General features: G+C 38.9%; 1 long non-coding RNA gene across 1 annotated transcript in view; it reads right to left on the bottom strand.

Moving 5' to 3' along the window:
* The window catches only part of LOC109026597 (uncharacterized), a 28,809-nt gene that overhangs the window by 5,330 nt on the left and 646 nt on the right, over positions 1 to 22,833 (bottom strand). The window contains exons 2-3 of the long non-coding RNA XR_008678813.2: positions 14,078 to 14,145; positions 3,638 to 3,715 (exon numbers count right to left, since the gene is read on the bottom strand). This is a non-coding gene — a long non-coding RNA (uncharacterized lncRNA). The remainder of the gene's footprint in view (positions 1 to 3,637; positions 3,716 to 14,077; positions 14,146 to 22,833) is intronic.

Here is a 22,833-nt window from a genome sequence, read left to right as displayed (position 1 = left end):
TCCTCTTTGTACCTCTGGTAGAATTAAGCTGTAAATCCATCTGGTGCTGGGCTTTTTTTTGGTTGGTAGACTATTTATTACTGCCTCAATTTCAGAACTTGTTATAGGTCTATTCAGGAATTCAACTTCTTCCTGGTTCAATCTTGGGAGGGTGCATGTATCCAGGAATTTATCCATTTCTTCTGGATTTTCTAGTTTATCTGCACAGAGGTGTTTATAGTATTCTCTGATGGTTGTCTAGTTTTCAGGGGTCAGTGGTGATATCCTATTTATCAATTTTTATTGTGTCTAGTTGATTCTTTTCCCTTTTCATCTTTATTAGTCCAGCTAGTGGTTTACTTTATTTTATTTTTTTCAAAAAACCAGCTCCTGGATTCACTGATTTTTTTTTTAAGGGTTTTTCATGTCTCTATCTCCTTCAGTTCAGCTCTGATCTTGGTTATTTCTTGTCTCCTGCTGTCTTTGGAGTTTGTTTGCTCTTGGTTCTCTAGTTTTTTTAGTTATGATGTTAGAATATAAATTTAAGATCTTTCTGGTTTTTTGTTGTGGGCACTTAGTGCTATAAATTTCCCTCTTAACACTGCATTAGCTGCCTCCCAGAGATTCTGGTATGTTGTCTCTTTGTTCTCATTGGTTTCAAAGAACTTTTGATTTCTGCCTTAATTTCATTATTTACCCAGGAGTCATTCAGGAGCAGATTGTTCAATTTCCATGTAGTTGTGTGGTTGTGAGTGGGTTTCTTAATCTTGAGTGCTAATTTGTGCTGTGGTCTGAGAGACTGTTATGATTTCAGGTCTTTTGCATTTGCTAAGGAGTGTTTTACTTCCAATTATGTGACTGATTTTACGGTAAGTGCCATGTGACAATGAGAAGAATGTATATTCTGTTGTTTTGGGGTGGAGAGTTCTGTAGATGTCTATCAGGTCCACTAGATCCAGTTAATTTTCTGTCTCGTTGATTTGTCTAATATTGACAATGGAGTGTTAAGATCTCCCACTATTATTGTGTGAGAGTCTGAGTCTCTTTGTAGATCTCTAAGAACTTGCTTTATGAATCTGGGTGCTCCTGTATTGGGTGCATATATATATATAGAATAGTGAGTACTTCTTGTTGAATTGAACCCTTTACTATCATATAATGCCCTTGTCTTTTTTATCTCTGTTGGTTTAAAGTCTGTTTTGTCAGAAACTAGGATTGCAACTCCTGCTTTTTTCTCTTTTCTATTTGCTTGGTAAATTTTCCTCCATCCCTTATTTTGAGCCTATGTGTGTCTTCGCACTAAGATTGGTCCTTTGAATACAGCACAATGATGAGTCTTGACTCCTTATCTAGATTGCTATTCTGTGTCTTTTAATTGGGGCATTTAGCCCATTTACATTTAAGGTTAATATTGTTATGTGTGAATTTGATCCTGTCATCATGATGCTAGCTGGTTACTTTGCAGACTTGTTAACGTAGTTGTTTCATAGTGTCATTGGTCTTTGTACTTCAGTGTGTTTTTGTAGTGGCTGGTAATGGTTTTTCCTTTCCAAATTTAGTGCTTCCTTCAGGAGCTCTTGCCAGGCAGGCCTGGTGGTGATAAATTCCCTCAGCATTTGTTTGTCTGAAAAGGATTTTATTTCTGCTTTTCATATAAAGCTTAGCTTGGCCAGATATGAAATTCTGGATTGGAAATTCTTTCCTTTAAGAATGTTGAATATTGGCCCCCAACCTCTTCTGGCTTGTAGGGTTTCTGCTGAGAGTTCTGCTGTTAGTCTGATGGGTTCCCCTTTGTAGGTGACCTGGCCTTTCTCTCTGGATGCCCTTAACATTTTTTCCTTCATTTCAACCTTAGAGAATCTGATGATTATGTGTCTTGGGGTTAGTGTTCTCACGGAGTATCTTACTGGGGTTCTCTGGATTTCCTGAATTTGAATATTGGCCTGTCTTGTTAGGTTGGGGAAGTTCTCCAAGATGATATCCTGAAGTATGTTTTCCAACTTGATTTCATTCTCCCTGCCAACTTGGTTTCATTCTCCCCATCTCCTTCATATACCCCAATCATAGTTTGGTCTTTTAACATAATTCTATAGTTCTCAGAGGTTTTGTTTGTTCCTTTTCATTCTTTTTACTCTAGTCTTGTCTGACTGTCTTATTTCAGCAAGATAGCCTTCAAGCTTTGAAATTCTTTCCTCTGCTTGGTCTATTCAGCTAGTGATACTTGTGGTTGCATTGTGAAGTCCTTGAGTTGTATTTTTCAGCTCCATTTATGTTCCTCTCCAAACTGGTTATTCTGGTTAACAGTTCCTGTAATGTTTTATCATTATTCTTAGCTTCTTTGCATTGGGTTAGAACATGCTCCTTTAGCTCAGCAAACTTCGTTATTACCTACCTCCTGAAGCCTACTTCTGCCAATTCATCCATCTCAGCCTCCTCCCAGTTCTGTGCCCTTGCTGGAGAGGTGTCGTGATCATTCGGAGAAGAAGAGGCACTCTGGCTTTTTGAGTTTTCAGAGTCTTTTCATTGATTCTTTCTCATCTTCATGAGTTTATCTAGCTTTGATCTTTGAGGCTGCTGACCTGTGGATGGGGTTTTTGTGGGTACTATTTTTGACCCTGTTGTTTTTGTTGCTTTCTGTTTGTTTTTAACAGTCAAGTCCCTCTTCCACAGGGCTACTGCAGTTTTCTGGGGGTCCACTCCAGACCCTATTCACCTTGGTCCTTCTCACACATGGAGGTGTCACCCAAGAAGGCTGGAGAATAGCAAAGATGGTTGCTGCTCCTTCCTCTGGGAGCTCTGTCCCAGAACGGCACCAACCTGATGCCAGCAGGAACGCTCCTGTATAAAGTGTCCGGTGACCCTGTTGGAGGGTCTCATTCAGTCGGAGGGTCTCACCCAGTCAGGAGGCATGGGATTAGGGCCCAACTTAATGAAGCACTCTGGCTGCCCCTTGGCAGAGGGGATGCACTATACTGGGGGGAATCCCACTTGTCCATATTGCCTGGATTCCTCAGAGCCAGCAGGAAGAAAGACTAAGTCTGCTGATCTGAAGAGATCACAGCTACCCCTCCCCATAGGCACTCCATCCCAGAAAGATCAGAGTTCTGTCAGGAAACCCCTGGCTAGAGTTGCCAAAATTCCTGCAAGGAGGCCCTACCCGTTGAGCAGGGATGGGTTAAGGTCTAGCCTAAAGAGGAAATCTGGCCACAATCTGCCACAACCGCTGTGCTGTGTTATGGGGAATTCCTCCTGGGTCCAAACTGCCCAGTCTCCCCAATTTTCTTAGGCATCAGTGATGATGGTTTCCCCTCCTCCTGAGAACTGGGTAGACTTAAACAGTCTCTAGCTGAGCAGCCATAGAGAATCTGCACAGCTCTGTGCTTGGGATCCAAGGCCCTGGTGGCATGGGCTCATGAGGGGATCTCCTGACCTGTGGTTCACACAGATCATTGGAATAAATATGGTTTCCAAGGTGGGGTAGCAGAATCACTCACCGCCTCCCTTGGCTGGGGGTGGGAGCTTCCTTGCCCCATGTGGCTACCAGGTGGACAATTGCTCTACCCTCCGTTTTCTCACTCTCTGTGGGTCATGCCAACCACCTAGTCAGTCCCAGTGAGAGAACCTGGATACCTCAGTTGCCAGTGCAGGATTCACTCACCTTTTTCCTTCTCCTTGGTGGGAGTCTCCAACTGCAGCTGCTTCTGGTCAGCCATCTTGGTTCCTCCCTCTCCCCCATCTTTTAAAAAAACAAACGTATGAACCTGAAATTTCAGTTAGACAGTAGGTCAGAAATAAACCTAACTCTGTAAATTAGTTATTTTATCCTCATATGTCTATAAATTTGCACACATACATACACACTATGTTCAGTAATGTGAGTTCAGTTTTCAAAGAAGCAAATCACTTGTCAGGCTCTGTGGTTATAAAAACATACGTAACACTTGAGTATTATAAAAACCCTGCCTTGTGGTTATATTTTAATGTAATCTAATTTTTTAAATGTCAAATGAAACCTACTTTTCCAGTTATAACTCACTAAAAATAGATCAGAGAAGAAACTGCTCATTAACATGTCACAAGTAAATAGAAATGTACTAGTGCCACCCTGAAAAACTTCACACCTAATAAAATTTTATACAAATAAAAAAGCTATTGTGTTTTTTTTTAATGCAGACAGTTAAAACCAATATTGGTTTAACCAAAAATTCAGTTTTTTAATTTGTAAATATTTTTCTGGATCCCTTATTATATTGGGACTTCTCTGCAAGAAAATTTGATGTCTTTTATGTTTAGGAGTCGCAAAAATTGTGCATTTCATGTACTCTGTAAATGTTTAGTGAATGTGCTTATGATGCATTAATACTTAAATGCAAAGCTATCTTACAGAAATCATCAAGAATAGACACAAAAGTATAGCTGGATGTTTATTCACTGTAGCTTATTTAGAATAGCCAAAAAAAAAAATGGAACCACCATATGTATCCAATAATAAGTCAGTTAGATCATTTGTACCATATACCGGTATAATATACTGTCATTAAATATGGTATTGTGAAAATTATTTAATGATTTTTTGAAAATACATTATTAAATAAAAATCAGATTATTACAAAATATGTATAGTATAATCTCATTCTTGTTTGAAATATATATGTTAAACTCCATTTTTATAATCTGTATTGTTGTGGTCTCCACAAGAAGACATGATAGACTCCCTTCACCCCTAAACACCTGAATTGGAGTCACATACAGAGACTGATGATAATGCTACATACACACCAAGAGGATACGCAGACATTTACTACTCGCATAATGAGGCTTTCTGGGGAGAGCGAGAAAGGCTCCCAAGCAGATTCACAAATGATTTGAGAGAGTAGAAGAGAAGATCAGCTTAGATTTTATTGCAATGAAGAGATAAAGCTGGGGTGAAGGCTCCCACATGTTGGCCAAGGTTTGTGTGTTGTGTCCTTCTCATTGGAGCCAGAGGAAGAAGCAACAGGTCTTTTTTACTTGCTTGCCCAAATGTAGGGGAGCAGGGGAAGGGGGCATGGTGGGGCTTGAAAGCTGCCAGCAGTCAAACATCAAAAATGGAGTCTGACTTTTTATTATACATATATAATAATGGATTATATATGAAATAGATGTAAATAAGTCTAAATATAGATGGCTGAAAAAATACATACCAAAATATTGACTGTAGCTATGTGTAGTTGGATCATTATTGCATTTATTTTTTCTTTATTAACCAAATTTTTAAATGAACTTTTTGTTTTATAAAATAAAACAAACCATGAAAATTAGATTAAAACTCAGAAATTGAGAAAACAAGCCTTACCTGTTTTTATCAAAAAACACTTAAAATCTTAAGAAAATAAAGATATCTAGTGCTGGTAAAGGAATGTTTAAACAAACAAAATAATACTTCTAGTGAGTAAGTATAAATTGGTACAAGCCTTCTGCAAAGTAATTTGGTAATACATTATAAGGACCTCGGAAATGTAAAATGTCCATAACCCTTAACACACTAATTTGATTTCTAGAACCAACCTAAGAAAATCATTGTATACACTGATAAACAAATATATTCACTTGTTCAACAAAGTTTCTTGAGAGCTTACCATGTGCTCAGGCCGTGAGGATACAGCAGTGAACAATAGACAGCTCCTGTCTGCATGCAGCTTTTGGTACAGAAGGGCCATAGAGATACAACATTGAGTGTGCACTGGTTACATGCATGGGTCTAAGCCCTGGTAGACCTGGGTTCCCAGACTCCTCTATCTCTTAGGGCTTCCACACATGCTCGTATAAATGGTGTGGTTCACAAACAACATTTGCGGCAGCCCTCCATGGATTCACTTCAGGATTATACGTGGTGCTTAATGGTGTTCAACACAGAAACCATTCCAAACGTTCTAAAGTCAGTTAATTCTCACCATTTAGCAGAAGTCATTTTCCTATGTCTTATAATTGTTATAAACATAATAATTAATGATAACATATTACTTAATAGACCAAACAGTTTGCTTTTTTCCTTATCATTAGACATTTTAACATAAGCAAGAAATGAATAATGTAACTCTTTCCTTAAAAAAATGTATGCAGGCTTGTCTCATTTTAAACATGCTGCAAATAAAAATTCAGATGTATACAAATAACAAAGGGCAAATGACAAATGAATTTTCTTTAAAGTAGCTGCTCTTTTCCATACTATTTTATTGTAAAAAATAGTTTCTTGTTATAAAAGTAGTACTTGGTCATCAAAGAAAATGTGAAAATTTTAAAAAGGAGAGAAGGCCAGGCGCAGTGGGTCACATTTGTAATCCCAGCACCTTGGGTGGCCGAGGCAGGTGGATCATCTGAGTCAGGAGTTTGAGACCAGCCTGGCCAACATGGTGAAACGCTTTCTCTGCTAAAAGTACACAAAATTAGCTGGGTGTGGTGGCACATGCCTGTAATCCCAGCTACTTGGGAGGCAGAGGCAGGAGAATCTCTTGAATCCAGGAGGTGGAAGTTGCAGTGAGCCAAGATCATGCCACTGCACTCCAGCCTGGGTGACAGAATGAGACTCTGTCTCAAAAATAAAAATAAATAAATAAATAAGGAGAGAAGAAGAAATTACTCATAGCAGCTGGTATAAATTACTCATACCACCTTTTGTAAATTCTTTCCTGATTCTTCCCTATGCGTAGGATTTTGACATCTTTATGTTTTCAGCATATATTAAATCAGACTACTGGTATACTTTTATCATCATGCATTCATTATTTACCTGAAATTAAATAATATGCCTTTTGTATGTCTTATAACTGTTATAAACACAATAATTAATAATGACATATTACTCAATAGAGCAAAGAGTTTGCTTAGTCATTTCCTAACTTAGAGATTTTTAAGTATGGGTTTATGTCTCTTTAATATTACTTTATTAAATGTAATGAGACTGGCATGGTGTACAAGACTGAGACTTACTTTTCTCTAACCTTTTATATTCCCTCTATTATGAAATCTTGCCAGTTCTACCTCCTAAAAATTTCTTCAATCAATACACTACTCACTAGCCCAAGCCACTAGCTCTCAATTGCCTTTCATCAGTAAGCTCCTTATTTCCATCTCTTGTCTCTAAACCACTTTGTAGCCAGAACGATATCTTCAGAGCTCACATCTGATCATATAACTTATCTGCTTTTACTTTTCTTTAGTTGTTTTTTATTTGTGTTCAAAGTAAAGTACAAAATCAGAACCATGACCTTCAAAGTCCTCTCCCCTCTGGCTCCCGCCTGTCTCTCCAGGCACATCACCCTCCTTTCTCTGCATGTCACCATTCTGGACTTCTCAGTTCCTGCATCCCTCCAGCATATCCCTCCAGGCTTAAAATGTGCAGCGTAGTCTTTTCTACTTGAAACCTTTTATTTTTTTCCAGAGCAAATTATATTCACCCTAAAGGTCTCAATTTCAACATCACTTCTGCTGAAAGACCATCCTCATCCCCTTCAGAACATGTTAGGACCCCCAGTTATAAATTTTCTAAGCTCCCTGAACATTTCCTTTTCATGCAGGACAGGGAAGCCCCAACACTGGGGCTTAGCCCAGGAGGGTTCTTAGCTTCGCCCAGGAAAGAATTCAAGGGCAAGCCAGTGGTGTTAGACAGCAATCTTTTATTGAACAGTTGCAGAGCAGGGCTAACACACAGACAGTGTGCCCAGAGTCAGCAATGTATGGGCTCTTGTCAGCTGTATTTATATTCATGTAAATCCAATGTCAATTACATGCAAATTAAGGAGTGGGTCAATATAAATTGAGGAATGGGTAAATTAGAACTTTCTAGAAAGGGGCAGTAACTTCTGAGTCATTGCCATAGAAATGAGTGGTCACTTTCCAGTCACTGTCATGACACTGGTGGGAGTATCTTATGTCAGTAAGCAATGAGGGCAGCTAGGGATGGCTTTTGTTGCCATCTGCTGGCTCCTGCTAGTTTTTCACTTTATCCTGTCTGGATCAGATCCTGTTTTGGTCAGCAGGATTGTGACCAGAAAACAAGTCCTGCCAGTCTCCTACCTCACTTTCATAACATTCATCAATTCTCTAGTAACAATAAGATGTTGTTAGGGCCTTGGAAACATAATGAAAAGTGAAGCCTGGTGGTTTAAAGTGTAGGCTCTGGACCCTAGGCAACCCACCTGACTTTTCTATCCCCAAGTTTCTTCATCTTTCTTTTCTTTTTTTTTTAGCTCTCTACAAAAGGATGGAAATTGCTTCATCTTTAAAGTAGGACAATGACAGTTATCTGTTTCATAGGGTTGTTATAAACACATAGATATAATCTCTTCTTGTTCTTGCAAAGTGATTTACCATATTTGGAAGGTACCAGTAGTCTATGTCTAGTAAAGAATGATGCTCCCTATCAAGCCAAAGTTAAGAATAAACTATCAATATATTTCCTGAAAAGACATGAGGTTTGTAATCTTCTCTCTTATAATCATGAGGCATGTGTCCAGGGATTCCTGAAGCAGGCATGTTTTCCCAGGCTAAGTGCCAAAGCACTAGAGAGGGCCTTTTTATAAAGGGTGATCTCTGTATCACCTCAAAAAGGAGGGTGCATGGCTAGAGTTATGGAAAACAGGTAAAAGCCTGTGAAAATTTCTAAGCCACCATAGCATCAGCTGATGCTGCTTGGGTACAGCCATTCATAAAAACTGCATATCACCTTATCAAGCCATTATAGCTGCTGAGGACATTTTCTGCTACTCCACATTGACTGATTGCTGTGGATTGCCTGTCCACAGCAATCAAAGTCAAAAAGCAAGTTCCCTACCAAAAATTAAAGCTGAAACTTCTCCATCTTTAAATCACCAATGTGGAATTTTAAAGAGTGTTATTATTTTGACAAGTATATTCTATGTTGTCTTCAGTTACTATCACAACAGGAAATAGAATTTCGGCTATTAAATTCTACATTCCCAGGCAGGTTCTTACTTCTCCTCTCTGTTCAAGGTGTTTCTGTTTCCACATTTGCTTTTTATGAGCAGATTAAAATCTCTGAGGGGTATTTTCCTTTCCATAAGGCAAAAACGGGTCCATGCTGTAATTCCATTGGATAAGATTTAGCATTTTTGTCATCACATTGTGATCATTAAAGCAGAAGTCTGCCACATGCTAGCAAACACCATATTTAAAATAAACCAACAAGCAGTTATGGCAGTGAAATCACTCATCCAGTTACTACGTCGGTAGTGTAAAAACAAGAACCTCTTTTTAGAAGAAAGATAAAGATAAACTCAAAATACACTATCTACACAGCAATAGAACAACTCTACAATGTTATCTCCAGAACAATTTTCACAAATCATAAATCTAAACCTTCTGCATAGACAGCACATTTAGCAGGCCCCTGTGAGGGAGGACAATGGCTTTAGAAAGATAAATAATTAGCAGAACTCTTGTGTCTACATGCAAACAAATTAGTGTTTTGTGCACCTGACAGCTCATACCAATACTGCAAATATCCATGACCAGCAAGAACTGTGTTTGGATTTCACAGGTGGGATTTTCCACCTTTTGCATTTCACTGGGAGCTAAAGACGGTGCTAAAGAAACAGCTCCAAGGAAAAGTATGACACTTGCCTTCAACATTTAGCTTTTCAAACTGAAGTGTTAATAAAAGTATTTATTAGCTTCATTTCCCTTTCTGTTGTGACACGTAGAATGTATCACTTGCAGCAAAATCCATCAGTTAGAACCAAATGATGGTAAGATGAGAAAGGTGGATAATAGATTGTGCTAAATAACTTTATGATTTATAAGAAGCACAATTTCAGCTTAACCTTCTGTGTGAATTAGAAATGTCCAGAGTTATTTTAAACATTGCTTTCAGTGAAACAATACATCTTGAATACCATCCACATAGGTGGTTTATAGACATAAATCATTAAACAGTAAAGGCAGCTGACATACCAGATTTTATAAAGTAACAAGAGACCTGAAAGGGATTTCTAGAGCTCAATCCTAAGATTTATCTATTAATTACACCAAGTTAAATGATCATAATTGTATATTACATGGCAGGATGGCTTCTTGCTTAGAAGCATATAATATAAATGTCAATAACATCCCCCATGACATTATCTACAGTGATAACTGTTGTATTCAAATCCACGCCGGCCTTCCTGGCCATCTTATGAAGGGCAGCAGCATACTTGGGGGCTCAGTACCCCTCTACTGCTAAGAGCTTACATGCCTGCCAGAAGAGAACCACCAAAGCAATCACTCTGATGGGAGCTCAGTCACCAGTTTACATTCAATAAACTGCTTTTTCTTCCCAATTTTTTTTCCTTTTGGAGGGAAAACACTAAAGGCAATGACATCCACATGTGTTTAAGTGGCTACAGCCACTTCTGGTGTTTATGATCATTAGATGCATGGCTAGTAAATGATATAAATAGTGATATAAAGGTTGTGTCCTAATGAAAATGTCTGTGGACTACTAAAGAAATGATTAACTTTAATTTTAAAAATTGCCTGGATTTTCTAAATAATCCCCTGGGGATGACTGATACAGTCAATTACATTTCAGAAAATCTAATCCTTAGAGTGGTCTCTGAGAGTGATTTGGGAGACAGGCCATATGGAATACAATAGAGAAACGAAAGTTAGAGATTAAAAATTCCTGATATTGTATACTAAGCAGGACTTTAATGATCACCTAATCCAGTAGTCCTTAACTTTTTAGGATGCATTATCACTTTGGGGGATCTGATCAAAGCTATAGACCTTCTCCCTAGAGGGAAAACCCCCTTGTTTTTTAGCTTATAATTTCAGACATCTCAGAATCTCTGAAGCTCATCCTTGGACATCAATTTAAGAAATTTCATTTATAGATGAAGCAATTAAGGAGAAGAGAGACGAGTGATTCAACCAGGGTCATGCAGCTTGTTAGTGACAGAGGCAAGATGGAAACCCTGCTTTTCCTGCTCCTTGTCTGCTGTCATCTGCTGCATCAAGCTCTATGTGGACTTAAATGTTCTACTAAACCACTTCTATCAACTGGCCAAAGAATGGTTACTAAGTGTCTATAATTAGAATTTATACCCACTAGTACTCTTTCTAATCAAATACAAAATCTTTTTCTCTGTGTGCATTCTCCTAAACCTATTCAGGTCCATGTGAACTCACTCTATCCTCCTAGCCTCCTCCCCCAGCACCACTACTTTCTTAAAACTCCCTCCTTCCAGGATTCCTGTGATCATCCAGATTCTTCCCACTTCTTCCAGGGTTCACCTCCCTCCCCTCATGTGTGTGTGGGTTTTTAAGAGACAAAGTCTTGCTCTGTTACCCAGGCTGGAGTGCAGTGATGCAATCCTAGCTCAATGAAGCCTCAAACTCCTGGACTCAAGCGATCCTCCCGCCTCAGCCTCTCTAGCAGCTGGGACTATAGGCATGCACCATGGTTCCAGCTAAGTTTTGCATTTGTTGTAGAGAAGGTGTCTTGCTATGTTGCCCAGGCTAGTCTTGAACTCCTAGGCTCAAGCAATCAGCCTGCCTCCAACCCGCAAAGTGTTGGGATTACAGGCACGAGCCACCATACCTGGTATCCTCTCCCATTTGTTATCTCCTTAGCTGCTACCATTTCTTCTCTCTCCAGGGGTTCCCTAAAGCTCAATCCTACTCTCCTTTATATCCATTCTCAACCTTCTTACTGTTACTTCTATTGAATAGAACTCCTGTGAAAATTGTCAGTACCCAAAACGGAGTCACTTATGTCAAACCCTAACAAAATGCAGTGGGAGGCCATGAAGGAAGGGCCCTCACACATGTGTGCCTGCACCAGGAACTGCCAGAAATGACTTCCTCAACTGGAAATTTCCAGTTAAGCCACTTCTATGAAAACTCTCTCCTACCAACAGCCAGTACCACCAATGAGCAAATGCCACTGCATGTAAAAAGACCTGTAGCCAGTGGTCTTTATTTCAAAACAGGTACATGGATATCTTTTTGCCTTTAAAAGCTTCCTTTTTTTCCCAACTCCCTCGGATACCCTTATGGTCCTCCATAGCAGGCATGTATTATGTATTATGTTGATTGCAGTTCCTTGCTATTCCCTAATAAGCTTGAGAATTAATCCCTGTTGCTCAATTTAGGTTGACACCATTCTCACTCTGTTTACAGAAATACTTCCCAATAATAGTTTCAACAGGTACCTTTACTGAATATAATTTCCTCCCCCTAACCTGTTCCTATTTCCACCCTCTCATCTATGAGGCACTGGTGACTTGAACACTGCTTGTGCCCTGTGATGTCCAGCTCTATATTTGGCACATACATACATAGCAAGAGCAGTATAAATGTGGATTAACTGACATGTGAGGGTTTCCTCACATCTCAGTGAAGATAGTATATAAATAGAAAAAAAAAAGTGAAAGATAGCATACAAATAGAAAATTTAGCAACAATTCTGGTGATTTTATAAGAAGTTTTGCAAATTTGACAAAATTTACTTTTTCAAATGAAGCTTTGCTTTCTTTTTTTGCAAGATAGTATAACTAGTTTTATTCTTTTTTCTGGGCAATTGACTTCTTAAAAGAAGATATACCTCCCCCTCCTGGATGATAACGGTATTTTAAAGACAGCCCTTCCAACTCTATGGTGCATTCTGAAATGTGTCATTAATAAAACTAAGTCGTACATAGCAACAACATCCAGACTGTTAATTATTCAAAGCTCCTCATGTAGATCTAAAACAACAGCACGTTCTAAGGAATTGATCCTTCTTAAGCAGAAGTACATTTTCAGTACTTCAAAAGGAGATATTCAGTAACACCATTTGATATTCAGTACTCAATTACAAAAGACTTTCTTCATTAGCTCAATAAATCAAACCACTGTGATAATGAGGCCAGAGTCCTGGATTTGGTTCTAGTTTGGGAAGCTGCTTTGATTGGTTTCATAGCCTCAAGTTTCACACTAACTCCCGGGAGTCATCATAAAATGATTCGTCCTGAGTCACAGGATATCCAGAGTGCCAGAGAGCAAACAGTTCAGTTCTAACTTTCTCCGACTGGGAATCACCCCCAAAAATGCTGGGGCATTAAAAGTGGCTTTGTATTTCTAAAAATTCTTTCACATAATGGCAACCGCCTTCTTTCCTCAGAACCACAAGGCAACTAACAAAGCCCTTTTTTTTGAGATGGAGTCTCTCTGTGTCACCCAGGCTGGAGTGCAGTGGCAGGATCTTGGCTCACTGCAAACTCTGCCTCCCGGGTTCCCGCCATTCTCCTGCCTCAGCCTCCCGAGTAGCTGGGACTACAGGCCCCTGCCACCATGCCTGGCTAATTTTTTTTTTTTTTTTGTATTTTTAGTAGAGACGGGGTTTCATCGTGGTAGCCAGGATGGTCTCGATCTCCTGACCTCATGATCCGCCTGCCTCAGCCTCCCATAGTGCTGGGATTACAGGCGTGAGCCACCGCACCTGGCCAATAAAGCCCTTTTTTTAAAAAAATTTTACTTTAAGCTCCAGGATCCATGTGCAGAACATGCAGGTTTGTCACATAGGTATACCTGTGCCATGGTGGTTTGCTGCACCTATTGACACGACCTCTAAGTTCCCTCTCCTTTTCCCCTACCCCACAACAGGCCCTGGTGTGTGTTGTTCCCCTCCGTGTCCATGTGTTCTCATTGTTCAACTCCCACCTATGAGCGAGAACATGCAGTGTTTGGTTTTCTGTTCCTGTGTTAGTTTGCTGAGGATGATGGCTTCGAGCTTCATCCATGTCCCCACAAAGGACGTGAACTCATTCCTTTTTATGGCTGCATAGTATTCCATGGTATATACATACCACATTTTCTTTATCCAGTCTATTATTGATGGGCATTTGGGTTGGTTCCATGACTTTGCCATTGTAAACAGTGCTGCAATAAACATATGTGTGCATGTGTCTATTAAAGGCCTTTTAAAGGTTCATCAAGTTATTTACTTTTTGTGACTATGTAAGTCAAACAGTTTTACTAAGTGTGTGTGTGTGTGTGTGATTCTATCTTAAAATCTGACATTCTACTGAATACAAAAAATTAAGATAATCTATATGAAAAATAGTTTTCAAATTACCTTTTTATTTGGTCTTTTATATCTGGAGCCATGGCAGTCTGTATAAAATCAGGAGCATAGCCCAGGTCCTAAAATATAAAAAGAAATGTATTGTTCACTATAAAATATATTTGGCTATCAAAGGCAATAATGCAGACTAGCCAACCTTTTAATGTTTCCAAGGCCATAATGAACATTAAGAAATTGTAATATTTATGTTGTTTGATATGAACTAATCCTATGTGAATTTGAAATATAATCAATTGATGGAAAGATCTGGTATTATGTTCAAGATGCACTAAACTTTCATTACCACCAAAGTGAAAAAATTGGGCTTTAAAGGAACTAAACAAAGTAACCACTTCTCTTTTGTGATCTATTAGCAGCTTTTTTGTTCACTTGTTTTTGAGGCAGGGTCTCGCTGTGTCACCCAGGAGGGAGTGCAGTGACACAAGCACAGCTCATTGCAGCCCCAACCTCCCAGGCTCAAGTGATCCTCCCGCCTCATTTTTTAAAAAATTGTTTTGTAGAGACAGGGTCTCACTATGTTGCCCAGGCTGCTATTGAACTCCTGGGCTCAAGTGATCCTCCCACCTCAGCTTCCAAAAGTGCTGAGATTACAGGCATGAGCCACTGCACCCAACTAGCCGCAGTTTTAACTCCAAAGTTACACTAAAACCTAAAGTTACCAACATTTTACATGCCCTGAACATTCATTACCAAAAGTCTACACTATTCCTTAGAGAAACCAGTGATTTAATATTTAGTTGATAGATTATAGAAACAGATACAGAAAACCAAAAGGGTAGATTGGAGTAAGAGTTACTGTAGGTGATGTAGCTATTCAAAAGTAACTCCTTTGTGATCAAACTGCCCTTTAAAGCACAAACTAGATAATTAATCTAGGTATGTTATGACGGGGACTTTTTAAATTAATTTCACCAAATCAAAGCAGCTTCTTACATAAACTAAAAATCACAAAGTTGATGCTATAGCTATAATAATACTTACATATTCTCTAACAAGCTAAATAATTTGAATGGTTCTCTTGTCTAAATGGAATTTCTGCTGGGATATTCCATGCCTCAGGCCAATCTCTAGGCCTTAAATACTAAAATAAGAAAATTTAATCCATCTGTAGCAACTGAAATATTTCAAAATTAAGACTAAGACATTTATCAGGTACAATATATGACAGCATAAGCAGTTCTCCATGGTAATAAGGTTTTCCATAAATAAAATTTTAATGGCTATGTAAGATTTTATTGCCTGACTCTCTCCTCATTTATTTAACTATTTCCTTATTGTTAAGCATTTAGGTCTTTCCTTTTGTGTGTGTGTGTTATAAATAAGGCTACCGTATCCATCTCTGTGAACAAAAGTTCTATAATTAGCTATATTTCCTTAAGATATTTTGACATAAAGATGGTAAATAACCAAACTACTTACCTTTTTTCTAACAACAATAGCACCCAACATTTTTAAAGTTTTACAATAAATCACTTACATAAACACCTCATTGTATAATTAGCCTTTAAGTTATTGTCTTCAAGGTCTAGCCTTAGAGGTAAGGCTAGGGGGCTATTAAGGTGACTACAATAGTTAACTTATAGGCGATTTTACTTTTGTAGCAGTTAGCAGGAACATAGTTTATCTCTGAGAGATAATAAAAAATCAAATAGGCTGGCCAAGGCAGGCAGATTTCTTGAGCCCAGGAGTTAGAAACCAGCCTGGGGAAATACAGGAAGAATCTGTCTCTATAAAAAAAAAAAAAAAAAAAAATATATATATATATATATATATATATATATATAAGCCAGGTGTGGTAGTGCACTTGTAGTCCCAGCTACTCAGGTGGCTGAGGTGGGAGGATCACCTGGGAGGCAGAGGCTGCAGTGAGCTGAGATAGCACCAGTGCACTCCAGCTTGAGTGACAGAGCAAGATTCTGTCTCAAAAAAAGAAAAGAAAAGAATCTAGCTTCTTTCCATACAGTAGCTGTCTTAGCCGTTTTCACACTGCTGTAAAGATGCTATGTGAGATTGGGTAATTTATAACCAAAGGAGGTTTAACTGACTCCCAGTTCCACATGGCTGGAGAGGCCTCAAGAAACTTACAATCATGGTGGAAGGCAAAGAGGAAGCAAGACATGTCTTACATGGTGGGAGGAGAGAGACAGAAGGAGAGAAGGGGGAAACACCAGACACCTATCAAACAACCAGATCTCGTGAGAACTCCCTCACTATCAAGAGAACAGTATGGGAGAAATCACCCAGGTGATCCAATCACCTCCCACCAGGTCCCTTCCTGGACACACGTGGGGATTATAATTCAAGATGCCATTTGGTTGGGGACACAAAGCCAAACCATATCAGAAGCTGAGGAACTGGAAGAAAAACACAAAGTGTATTTTACTTTTTAAAATTTAAATTTAACAATGAATTAATCAAAGTTGAAAAAATGTATGAGTAAAATATTATTTTACAGTACATTATCCAAATATAGAAGTTGTAGATATATTTTTACTCATTTGGGGTATTTCCTGCCAACCCTCTCTATCTCAATGAGTTGTCACTGTACTTTACATTTCAACCATTGGCATATTAGAGTGGTAATCCATATACTTAATTATGCTGACTAAAAGTAAATTATTATATGGTAACAGACAAGTAAGGAAAATATAGCAGTGGTAGCAGATTTCCCTATTCCCAGTGATCTCCAGGAATTATTTCCTTCCAATGGCAAAGGTTTCATTTTAAAACAAATTATATATTTCCTTTATCCAATGTACAATTGTCTTTGCTATTCCAAGCTCATAATTAAGGCAAAAATTGATCCTGCTTATTGACATATGATGTAAATATGAGGGGTCAGTAGCATCCTCAAAGGAAAGATTTGCTGTTACCAAGCCCCTAGTTTTCCATAATCCTAAAATAACTGGTTTTCTTCAAGTTACTTCCTTATTTAAAAATGTTATGCAAAGGCAGTTCCAAGAGTACAAAAAAAGAGCTATAAAAGCCTAAAGAAAAAGTACCATCACAAGACAGCGTTTTCTTCTAAAACAGTATTTTTAAAGGTAGGAGCTTTGTCTTGATGTGTGTGTGTCCCTAGTCTCTTTGACTGTACCTGATGAGCACTTAGCAAATGTTGGCTGAATAATGGCTGAATGAATAGGAAAGCACATTTTAAAACAGCTCTTCACCTTAAAGTTTCTTCATTTCATATCTCTCACTTTTTGTAAGCTCTCATGGCATACTCCAGGATTCCTTGTCTCTAATTTCTTATTAACTACCATAGAATCTTTTATTTTGAAATTCAGTTGGAATTCCTAAAACCTACCATAAAGATTTTAGGTAAAGATTTACCAAAGATGGAAATATTTCCCACTAGGTCAGAGGCGTTGGCATAGCAGTCTTATGTAAATACATAAAATAAATGCAGCATTAAAAGTATTTTTTAATTATTGAAATATACATTTACACATTTTTTTCTGTATAATGTAACTGCAATACCCTATAAGCTGGATGGCTTTTACAATCATAAAAGAGTAAACTCAGACATTATGTAATATGCGTATGGAAAACCATTAAGATATAAGAAGGGAAATACTGAAAGATAAATGGTCCCATAATTAATTATACATTATTTATCATGGATAATAATGATAACTTAAACGCAGTTCGCCTGTTTTTAGAGCACTTGAGCTCAGAAAAATCAACAGCAACTATTTCAAAATGAGATGCAATACCCTCCAGTGAAACTCTGACAATCTCCAATTAAGCAATTCTACAAACTGCACACAAAACAGTAACTTTTCATCAAAGGTTTCAGCGAAGGAAGAAAAATCTCACTTTGGGATTTGACATTGAGATGTTTAGTAACAGGGATACAAATGCAAAATTCAAACAGGGCACAACAAGCAGTTGTGTTAATGATCGTGGGAATATTGTGGAAAGGAAGAAAAGAAAGACAAGAACAAATGGATGCCACAAAAATCAGACAAAGCTGGCTTTGTGAATGATGGATAATTCAAATGACTGCTATAGGTTCCAGAGACAATGTAAAATCTGAGACGAAGATGTAAACTGCACTGCAAATTAGTGTCATGTATTTTTAAATGTTTCCGTGTTCAGATTCTTAAATCATATCTGCCAGTGTCTCAATAGTCCAGAAGCAAATGGAGTGGTCCATGAAATTTGCTTTCTTCAGGAAAGGCATTTGAATAAATTGAAGACACAGTGGAAAACTCAAAAAGCAGTCAAATGGGCTGTCAGTCTTCCTTCCTTCCCTTCAGTGTACAAGAATCGGCAAGCAGTCCAAAGCCAAGCCATTAAGGTTCAAGGATACAGCAGCAGCAGAGGTCTAGCTAGACAACCCTCTCCCAAGGGCTGCACTGTGCCCTCCCTAAAGGAAGTCATTCTCTACAAGGGATGGAGCCCTGGGGGAGCTCAGCTGGACTCTGTCTCACTCCAACTGTGGAGTTGAAGGTTACTAAAGAATTCAATGAACGAATGTGATTATGTGCTGTGTTCATCAGAGTTTTAAAAAAGTAAATACAGATGAGAAGATAACAGAAGTAATCATCTTAAAGTATTTCTCTATGGTTTATATTTATACCAGCCACGGATTTTCAAAAGGTAAAAAATGTGTTAATTTTGGTATAAATCTGGAAATAAAAATACACCAAGAACAGTATCCTGGGTTCAGGAAATAGGTCATATTCTGGTTTGTACTCCCAAGATCTAGCACAGTGCTCAAGAAATATTTATTGCCAAGTAAATGTGAGGCCAAAACAATGTCTACGTATTTCACATTATGTAGTTGTATCAGAATTCCTGATGAATAAATGTGAGGCAATGAATATTCCTAGAGAATAAAACCATGTACAGTTGATCAATACTGTGCCAGGCAAGGATGAATAAATCCTGGTCCCTGTTCTGAGAGTGCTTACAAGGCTATTTTACTTGATAGGGAAATGAAGGCATTTACTGGCCACAGCCAACTTCTTCATTGAAGAATTTCTTTTAACTTGAAGTGCACTGTCTCACGGTGAAGCAAGCTGTTCTGCTGTCCAGATCTAGAACAACTCTACCCTGGTTGAGCCCTCATATGTGGGGATCATCTTCTGGTGACCTTGCAGCATTTTCTCCTTAACCTCCACATCTGGAAGAAGCACAACCTTATTTGGGGAGATGGGGCTGCTGGGGAGGCAGCAGGTGAGAAGGGTTTGGGGGGCAGGTGGACACAGATAGTTCAGCAATGTATCTGAGTTCTTTAAGTCCTGTTCTGAGCCCGTGTGGTCACTGGGGAAGGGACTGCAAACCAGGGAAAGGGGACATCACAACCAAGACAAGATGACTTGGGTTCTGAAGCTGTCCGCATTTACCTAAGAGTCCTGTAGTCTGTGATTCTTAAACTTCAACAAACAAGAATACAGAACTGAACCTGGATTTCAGGGACCCTCAACTCACAACTCTTTGTGTCCTAAGGCTTCAAATCTAACTCATAGTCTAAAGAATATGGCCTATACCTTGAAGTTTTTGTGGAAAAACTCAAGATGAAAAGGGGAATCAGCATAGCATCTGTCTGCCTTCCTGCTGTCTTCAAACTGTGGCAGTTAAAAGCTCTTACAGACCTATATACTAGCTGACCTCCTTCCTGTCCTCAAAGAGCCTGAATTGTATACCCCTTTTAAAGCTAGGCTAGACTATAGCAAGAGACTATGAGTACCCTGAAAATAAGGACATACTATATTTCCCTTTGAATCCTCAAAACCTAGCAATGTGTGCTGAACTAAAATAAACCAGTCAGTACTCATCTAGCAGGACCATGCTGAGGAAGTGGTGACTGGCAGCTTGTCACCAGCTAATTACTTGGGTTTCATGTGAGTATGTTAAGTGGCTGAATTTGTGCACATGTTTTTTTGACAGATTGAGATAATAAGATAAGATACAATAAGATAATGTATTGCCTTCTCAGGCACAGCAGAACTACAGGTTATTGGGAAAATTATGCAGAAATAATAGGAAGTCAGACATTCAATTCCATTAGAATGTGTAAATATAGGTATAGATCCCAGCCATTATTCATTTTCTAATTTTCAGTATGCTACAAACACTGAAACCATTCACCCTGAAATGCTTTGCACAGTACATTTCACACAACTGTCCCCAGTAATATTAGTTCTATATGTATAAATGTGGTTTTAGAGCTTACAAAATAGATTCACACATATATTCTCAAAACTGCTCATTTTCTAGCCTCCTCATAGCTGAGTCCTTTATGAACATTTTTGTTACACCTTATGCCTAAAATAAACCTTCAAGATATTATATTATACCCATCACACAAGTGTGGAAAATGGACCTTCTGAGAAGTTCACATTACCAGTGAGTGTGCAACCATGATTGGAAACCAGGTTTCACTAATTGTAAAGCCAAGGTTTTTTCCAGTATACAAACTGGCCTCACAATGTGATCTTCACTTTAGCCCTATGGTATAAATATCATGAATATAATTTATTCAATAAAGATACATTGGCAATCTTGCATACCAATCTCTGTTCTAGGCACTGGAGACAATGCAGTGATCAAAATGGACACAACCTCTGCCCTCTTTGGAGTTCACTTTCTGGAGTATAGGTAGGAAAAGAAACAACAAAATATTTGTCAGCTGTCAAGTACTGTGGAGAAAACTAAAGCCAGCTAAGGGGTTAGGAAGTACCAAGAAGGCTGGGCACAGTGTCTCCCACACCTGTAATTCCAATAGTTTCAGAGGCCAAGTGAGAGGATCACTTGAGCCCAGGAGGTTGAGACCAGCCTGAGCAACAGAGCAAGACAAAATCTCTACCCAGAAAAAAAAGGAAAGAAAAGAAAAAAAATCTTAACATTAGCCAAATGTGGTGGCACACACCTGTAGTCCCAGCTACTTGGGAGACTGAGGCAGGAGGATTGCTTTAGACAGGAGTTTGAGGCTGCCTTGAACTATGTTCATGCTATTGCACTCCAGCCTGGGTGACAAAGCAAGACCCTGTCTCAGTTAAAAGAATAATACCAAGAGGAATCCCATAGAATTGTAGCTACTGGATGTAGCGTGGTCAGGGGACAGCGTCTTTGATATGATAATATTTGAATGAGTAGAGACCTGAAGGAAGTGAAGTGCTTGCCATGCACTGTCTGGGGAAAGAGTGCTCCACACCGAGGGGCAAGTATGTGCAAAGTTCCCAAGACAGGGATGTGCTTGGCATATTGGAGTCATAACTGGGAAACCAACGTGCCTGCAGTGTTGGTGAGCAAAAGGGAGAGTAGAAATAGATAAGACCAGAAAAGAAGAGGAAACTAAATCAGTTTTGCAGATCTCTAAATGAGATAAACCATTGGGAAGTTTTCATCCAATGAGGGATATGATTCTCCTGCATAGGTACTCTTGCAGCTGTGTGCAGAAAAAAAACTTTGGGAGTGCAAGAGAGCAACTAGGATGACTAGATCAGAGGCTATTGATATAGATCAACTAGAGAGATGCAGGTGTGGACTAGGCTGATGGTAGACATCAAGTTTGACTGCAAAGATTTTGGCTCGAGCATGGAAAGATAGGGATTCCATTTAATGAGGTGAACAAGACTTGGGAAGAATCAGATTTGGGGTAAAGATCAGGAGTTCTGTTTTGAACATGTTACTTTTGAGATGCCTATGAAGATGTCAAGAAGGCAGCTGGATACCTGAGTACGGATTTTAGAGGAGGACAAGTCCATGTTGGAGGCATAAGTGTGGGATTCTTCCAAGATGGTGATGTTAAATGTCATAGATGGAGAGCACTTAGAGAGGACGGAGTCAGAGAAGAGGCCTAGTACACATCAAACTTTAGCTTTTAGGGTTGAGGAGGAACCAGTCAAGGAGACTGAGAAGTAGTGGGCAAGGCGGAAGGAGGAAGACCTCATGAGACTTCAAGTAGAAAGTATTTCAAGGAGACAATGATCACTTTGGTTAAATGCCACTGGTAATCAAGGAAGAAGACAGCCAAGAATTGAAGACTGAATTTAGCAGTCATATAACAATGGATGGAGGTTATTGGTCCCAGATTCCCTGAAATGAGAAAACCAAGGTTCTGAGAAGTTAAATAAATTGAACAACCAAAATCACATAGCCACTTAGCCCTAGAAATGGGTCCAGAACTAAACATTGAACACAAGCCATCTGAATCTTGTTTCCTGAATCTCAGACCAGGACTTTTCTTCAATAACATGAGGTCATCCTTCTCATGGTAACCGTGATTCATTAGGGGGACTGGAAAAGAATATTAAGACTTTAAACAAAAGGAATAAACTTCAGTAGTAGAATGTCAATGACAGACAATGCTCAAAGGCCCTCAAATCAAATGAAACAAGCAGCCACAGCAACAAGGGAACACCCAAGTATCAAAACACACTTCATCATACAAAAAAGTTTACGGCCCCTCAAAAGAAATGATCTATTCGTTCTATTTTGCTAGATCATTTCTACATACATAAATACCCGAGGCCTGATTACCTTCACTTGGTTTCTTTACCAAACGCCAGAAATGGGGTAGGAGAGGATTTTAGTAAATCAAACTAATGTTTAGGCAGAACAAAGGCACAAGAAAGCCCTAAACCATTTAAGTATTAAAAACTACTTTTAATCGTCCCTACTGCTGCCCTCTAATCCACAACCACCACCAACCTAAGAGGGCTATGATTCCAGGAGCCGACTCTGTTGCAAACCTCCGCTGGACGGTTTTGCGGACTAGGAAGTGAAGATTTCCA

The sequence above is a fragment of the Gorilla gorilla genome, chromosome 3 (assembly GCF_029281585.2).
Source record: "Gorilla gorilla gorilla isolate KB3781 chromosome 3, NHGRI_mGorGor1-v2.1_pri, whole genome shotgun sequence".
Classification (NCBI taxonomy): Eukaryota; Metazoa; Chordata; class Mammalia; order Primates; family Hominidae; genus Gorilla; species Gorilla gorilla.
This window is presented reverse-complemented; position numbering and strand designations above follow the sequence as displayed.